Below are 7,417 nucleotides of genomic sequence, written 5' to 3'. Positions count from 1 at the left end.
AATGAAAATGTTCCCTGACCCTTAGTTTCCTTATCTGCAAAATGAGAAAATGGGGCTGTTAAGAAGATTAAATAAAAGCATTTGTGAAAATGTGAAAACACACAGTAAACAATTAAATCTGTGCCTTCCTTTGTTATCTTCCCGGGTTTTCATTTTCATCTTCCTAGTGACAGAGGCCTCACCTCAGCACTACTCCTTTCTTGAATGCTTTCATTTTTTCTATCAGGACTGCTAGACTCTCTGAACTAGTTCCCATCCTGGAATTTTCTCAACTGTCCTCAGGATAGGGCTTAGACTGTAGCTAAATGGAATAAAGGAAGAATTTGGCTTCTGGTTCAAGAAGATGGAGTAGAAGGACATGCACTGTTCTCTTCCTGTCAGAGCACCAAAATCTAAACTAACTATTGAACAACCATCGACAGGAGGACAATGGAACCCACCAAAAAAGGATATCCCATGTCCAAAGACATATACGCTTGTGGCTCAGCTCGTAAAGAATTCACCTGCAATGTGGGAGACCTGGGTTCAGTCCCTGGGTTGGGAAGATCTCCTGGAGAAGGGAAAGGTTTCCCACTCCAGTATTCTGGCCTAGAGAATTCCATGGACTACAGTCCATGGGGTCACAAAGAGTCGGACATGACTGAGCAGCTTTCCTTTTCACTTTATGGGCTTCTCTGATAGCTCAATTGGTAAAGAATTCACCTGCAATGCAGGAGACCCCAGTTCGATTCTTGGTTCAGGAAGATTCACTGAAGAAGGGATAGGCTACCCACTCCAGTATTCTGAACTTCCCTTGTGGCTCAGCAGGTAAAGAATCTGCTTGCAATGCGGGAGACCTGGGTTCGAGACCTGGGTTCAATCCCTGGGTTGGGAAGATCTCCTGGAGAAGGGAAAGGCTACCCACTCCAGTATTCTGGATTCCATGGACTGTATAGTCCATGGGGTCGCAAAGAACTGGACATGACTGAGCAATTTTTACTTGTCCAAAGACAGAGTAGAAGTCACAATGAGATGGTAGAAGGGTTGCAATCATAATAAAATCAAACCCCATACCCTCTGGGTGGGCAACCCACAAACGGGAGAACGAATTACTGAAGGAGTTCTCCTATTGTTGTGAAGGTTCTGAGCCTCACATCATGCTTCCAAGCCTGGGGATCTGACCTTGAAGGCCAGTGGGATTTGATTACAGGACTTCCACAGGGCTGGGGGAAACAGAGACTCCAGTCTTGGAGGGCACAAACAAAATCTTGAGCATACCAAGGTCCAGGGGAAGGAAACAGTGACCCCACAGGAGACTGAACCAGACCTACCTGCTGGTGTTAGAGGGTTTCCTGTGGAGGTGAGGGTTGGCAGTGTCTCACCGCAGGGACAGAGGCACTGGTATCAGCAGTCCGGGAAGGCGCCTCTTGGCCTAAGTCTTTTCAGAGGTTGCCATTGACCTTACCATAGAGCCCTAAAGACCCCAGGGCTGGGTCACCTCAGGCCAAACAACTAACAGGGAGGGAGCCCAACTCCACCCATCAGCAGATGATTAGATTAAAGCTTTACTGAGCAAGGTCCTGCCCACTAGAGCAAGACCCAGTTTTCCCCAACCAGTCTTTCTCATTAGGAAGCTTACACAAGCCACTTAGCTTCATCCAACAGAGGGCAGACAGAAGAAGCAAGCTAGAAGAAGCAAGCCACAGTGGTTAGACCAAAAACCACATTACAGAAATTCAATCAGGATGAAAAGGCAGAGAGTTATGTCCCAGATGAAGGGACAAGATGAACCCCCAGAAAAACAACTAAATGGAGTGGAGACAGGCAATCTTCTAGAAAAAGAATTCAGAGTATTTATAGTAAAATGATCCAGGATCTTGGGAAAACAATGGAGAAGATGCAAGAAATGTTCGCCAAAGACCTACAAGAACTAAAGGACAAACAGCCAGAGATGAATAATACACTAGCAGGAATCAATAACAGAATAACTGAAGTAGAAGAAAGGATAAGTGACCTGGAGGATGGAATGGTGGAAATCACTGCTGTAGGACAAAATATAGAAAAAAGAATGAAAAGAAATGAAGACAGCCTAAGAGACCTCTGGGACAACATTCAATGCAGCAACATTTGCATTATAGGGGTCTCAGAAGGAGAAGAGAGAGAGAGAAAGGACCTGAAAAAATATTTGAAGGGATAATAGCTGAAAACTTCCCAAACATGGTGAAGGAAATAGTCAACTAAGTCTGGGAAGCACAGAGAGTGCCAGGCAGGATAGACCCAAGGAGAAACACACTGAGGCACATAGTAATCAAACTGACAAAAATTAAAGGCGAAGATAAAATATTAAAAGCAGCAGGGGAAAAATGACAAATAGCATACAAGGAAACTCCCATCAGGCTATCAGCTGATTTCTCAACAGAGACTCTTCAAGCCAAAAAGGAATGGCATCATACATTTGAAGTGATGAAAGGGAAGAACCTACAACCAAGAATAATCTACCCAGCAAGACTCTCATTCAGATTTGATGGAGAAATCAAAAGCTTTCCAGACAAGCAAAAGTTGAGAGAATTCAGTACCACCAGACCAGCTTTACAACAAATGCTAAAGGAATTTCTTTAGGCAGGAAATACAAGAGAAGGAAAAGACCTGCACAAAATAAACTCAGAACAATTAAGAAAATGGTAATAGGATCATACATATCAATAATTACCTAAATGTAAGTGGATTAAATTTTGGCACCAACCAAAAGACACAGAGTGGCTGGGTAGGTGAAAACATGTGCATGTATGCACTATACTTAATCCCCCAAATTGTATGTAATGATTTTATATTGTTAGGTTAATCATATTTCCATAATGGCCTACAATTATCTTTCTTTCTTTTTTAAAAAAAATTAATTTATTTATTTTAATTGGAGGCTAATTACTTTACAATATTGTGGTGGTTTTTGCCATACATTGACATGAATCAGCCATGGGTGTACAGGTGTCCCTCATCAACTGATAAACATCTTTTACTATTGTGATTATGCAACTTATTCACTTAATACCATTGTATCATGATTGGTCAATAGAAAATAATAGAATTTTATATCACTAAAACTAACATTTAATGGAAAATCCTATAACTATTTTTTAAAATTCAGATGCATATCAAAATTATCTTGGACTTTTTTGAAAAATGCAAATATCCAGGTATTGCTTTTTTTCTCCACATCTCCAAATGTGTTTCTAATGAGCAACCATGTCTAAAAACAACTGGATTATATGATGATCTTTTACTTTTATCTAGTTTGTTTCACTTATTTTATTTCACATTTAGTATCCCCATTTCATTTAGTTTGTTTTCCAATTTCTCTCCCTTTTTTTAATGTCCTTTCTCAAGTCCTTATCAAGCATAGCAGAAAAGCTTTTGCATATGTAAATAGTGGGTTTAATGTATATATTTTAGAAAACTTAAGAGCTTTTGCCTAGCTAAAATATTTATGACATTTTGATTCCAGTTTTTTTACTTAGTTTGAATAGAATGCTAGACTTCTAATTAAAAAAATAGATATGCAACAAGCAACAAAGTTTTACTGTATAGCACAGGGAACTATAGTCAATATCTTGTAATAACCTATGTGTGTTAGTCACTTAGTCGTGTCCGACTCTTTGTGACCCCATAGATTGTAGCCTGCCAGGTTCTTCTGTCCATGGGATTCTCCAGGCAAGAATACTGGAGTAGAATTGCCATTTCCTTTTCCAGGGGATCTTCCTGACCCAGGGATTGAAGCCTGCACTGCAGGCAGATTCTTTACCATCTGAGCTATAGGGAAGTCCCATAATAACCTATAATGGAAAATAATTTCAAAAATAATATATGTGTGTCTATGTCACTGAATCGCCTTGCTGTGCACCTGAAACACACTAAGTCAGCTGTACTTCAATAAAATGTATGTATTTAGAAAAAGTAACAATAAACAGAAGCCACTGCAAAGAGAAGCCCGAGCATTGCAACTAGAGAGTAGCCCCCATTCACTGCCACTAGAGAGAAGCCTGCGCCCAGCAGCAAAGATCCAACCCAGCCAAAAGTCAATAAATTTATATACAAAAAAAGATGCTTGTCTATTCTTCCTTTCAGGTGTAACAAGCTTCTTTTATCTGAGAGCCTCCAAGTGGAGCCCCATCACAAAAGTCTTGGCAAACACTGTTCACTTATCCACACAAAAATCAGGACACCCAGTCTTACTGACCCACTTTCAGAGACAAGAAATCAAGGCCCTCAGAGGGCTCTTCCTGCAGAGGGCAAGATGCAAGCTGAGGAGTGGAGAGTCTTCCATGACTAGTCTCACTGTGCTGGCCCAGATGACAGTGACTTGGGGCAGAGGGAGACGGAGCACTAGGAAAGGAGTGGAGACAGAACTCATAGGCTGTGATGCTGCACTCGACCGGGATGGAGGAGAGGGAGCATCGAGGATGACTCCTGGAATTTGTAGCACAGACGTACTTAGTTCTGTGCACAGTGCTGGTAGCTCAAGGTTTTTTGTTTTTTGTGTTTTTTTCCATTGAGCATTGTTTGTGATCGGTAAAGCTTGGGAGTAGGCATCAAAAAGAGAGTGTCTGAATAATTATGGTATATCTATGCAATGGAATGCTGTGGAAGCAGAATAAAACAATGAAGAAGCGCCAAAAAAAAATCTCTAGTATATATTTTTGGGTTAAAAAAATGTCTTAACAGTACTCACAGTATACTACCATTGGTATATAATAAAAGGGGGAAGATACATATAGTCCCATTAGTGTATATATGCATAGAATATCTCTGGAAGCATATACCAAAAAGTTGGTGGTGAAGCGGGAGATGGATGGGCCCCAGGCTGAGCAGCCAGAGTTTGTCCCCTGTGGACAGATCCACCCACATAGCAGGAGTGAGAGAGGAGCTGAGCCCTGCACGGATAAGAGATAGAGACCGTGTATCTCTCATTCTCGAGGTCATGGAGACCTTCCCAACTATGCAGGCACAGAAAGTCTCCTTGGGGGTCAAAAAGGGAGTGATGTCAACTACCCATGGGTGTCCTTGCTAGAATCCATCTTGGCTAAGAGATGCGTGCACACACATGAGAGAATCCTTAGATAAACCAAATATGGACTCAGAACCAGGCAAAGCAAGATGATTGGCCAAAGGAAACCTGGAAGAAATGCTCCACATGAGTGATTCTAACTACCACAAGGGTGCGACTCTCTCTCTGAGCCTACCCGTGTTTCTATCCACACACACCCCTTTTCCTCCTGATAAACACTTCACTACTTTCCATCTCTTTGTGGAAATTTATTTCTTGTCAGTGGCCACTGGTCCCTGGTCCCTAGTGATTAGGATTCAGTGCTCTCACAGCCGTATCCCGACTTCAACTTCTGGGAGGAAAATTGAAATTCTGCTTCAAGCCCTTCAGGCCAGTGTCACCCAAGATCAGCTTTTTGGAAAGGGAACTGGATGAACAGGGGCCAGGTGAGAAGGAGGCTTGTCATTGTACATCTTCTGGTATTTTTTGAATTTTGAATCATGTGACTATGTTACTTTGTTAGGTGTCAATTGCTGCTATAACAAATGACCACAGGTGCAGTGGTTTAAAACAAGCCAAATTTGTTATAGTTCTGTATGTCTAAGGTTTGATCTGGGTTTCTCTGGGTTAAAAGCCAGGTGTCAGAAGGGCTGTGTTCCTTTCTAGAGGCTCTAGAGGAGAATCTGTTAGCCTGCTTTTCCAGCTTCTAGAGGCTGCCCACATTCTTGGGCTCAGGGCCCCTTCCATCCTCTTCAAAGCCAGCAAAGTTGCATGTCTCTGATGTCTTTCAATTGTCATATCTCCCTCTGACCACAGCCAGAGGTCCTTTTTACTCCTTCCAATTTTATCAAGATAGAGTTGACATGCATCACTGTATAAATTTCAGGTGTACAGCATAATGATCTGCCTTGTACATCATGAAATGATTATGATAGTAAGTTTAGTGAATAGCCATCATCTCATATAGATGCAAAATGAAAGAAATAGAAACAAACTTGTGATGAAAACTTAGGATTTACTTACTCTTGTAACAACCTTCTTATGTATTATAACATGTGGGTGTATGTATGAGTTCAGCTGTGCCTGACTCTTTGCAATCCCATGGACTTAGCCCACCAGGCTCCTCTGTCCATGGAATTTTCCAGAGAAGAATACTGCAGTAGGTTGCCATTTCCTTCTCCAGTTATACAGCGGTGATTATTTATCATGTTGTACGTCACTTTCCTAGTATTTATTTCTCTTATAACTGAAGGTGCATTTTTTGACTGCCCTCATCCAATTCCCATCCCTCCCCCCACTGCCTCTGGTAAATACAAATCTGATCTCTTTTTCTGAGTTTGTTTTTGAAATGTAATTGACCTATAGCACTATGTTAGTTCCTGTCATATAGCACATGCTGTGTATGTAGTCGCTCAGTCATGTCCAACTCTTGGCAACTCCACGGACTGTGGCCCATCAGGCTCCTCCAGGCAAGAATGCTGGAGTGGGTTGCCACCCTCCTCCAGGGGATATCGCAACCCAGGGATCGAACCCAGGTCTCCCGCACTGCAGCTGGATTCTTTAACAGCTGAGCTACCAGGGAAGCCCATTACATAGCATAGTGATTTGATATTTCTATACATTTCAAAATGATCACCACAATAAATATAGTTACCCTCTTTACCATACAAAGATACTGTATACAATCGTACTCCCCACACTGCATTTCATACCTGTGATTCATTTGCTTTGTAATTGGAAATTTGTACCTCAATATCCCTTGTTTATTTGTCTGTTCTCCTCTGGCAACCACCTGTTTGTCCTCTGTATCCATGCTTCTGTTTCTATTTCATGTTTGTTCATTTGTTTTTTACATTACACATATAAGTAAAATCATATAGTATTTGTCTTTCTCTGTCTGACTTATTCTTTCACTAAGTCCATTCCTGTTGTTGCATGTGGCAAGATTTCATTCTTTTTTATGACTGAGTATATTTCACTGTGGGCTTCCCAGGTGGTGCCAGTGGTAAAGAACCCGCCTGTCAGTGCAGGAGACATAAGGGATGAGGGTTCAATTCCTGGGTCAGGAAGATCCCCTGGAGGAGGGCATGGCAACCCACTCCAGTATTCTTGCTTGGAGAATCCCATGGACAGAGCAGCCTGGCAGGCTACTGTCTATAGAGTCAGAAAGAGTCAGACATAACTGAAGTGACTTAGCACGCAGGCACACGTGTTCCATTGCAGGTATATATACCACATCTATTTTATCCATTCATCTAATAATGGGCACTTAGTTTGCTTCCATATCTTGCCGATTGTAAATAATGTTGCAATGAACATAGGAGTGCACGTACCTTTCCTAATTAGTGTTTTCACTTGCTTTGGACCAACACACAGGACTGGCATTGCTGGATCATA

This window comes from Giraffa tippelskirchi, chromosome 5, assembly GCF_054371585.1.
Source record: "Giraffa tippelskirchi isolate mGirTip1 chromosome 5, T2T-mGirTip1v1.2.pri, whole genome shotgun sequence".
NCBI classification, from domain to species: domain Eukaryota; kingdom Metazoa; phylum Chordata; class Mammalia; order Artiodactyla; family Giraffidae; genus Giraffa; species Giraffa tippelskirchi.
Note: the sequence above shows the minus strand (reverse complement) of the source record.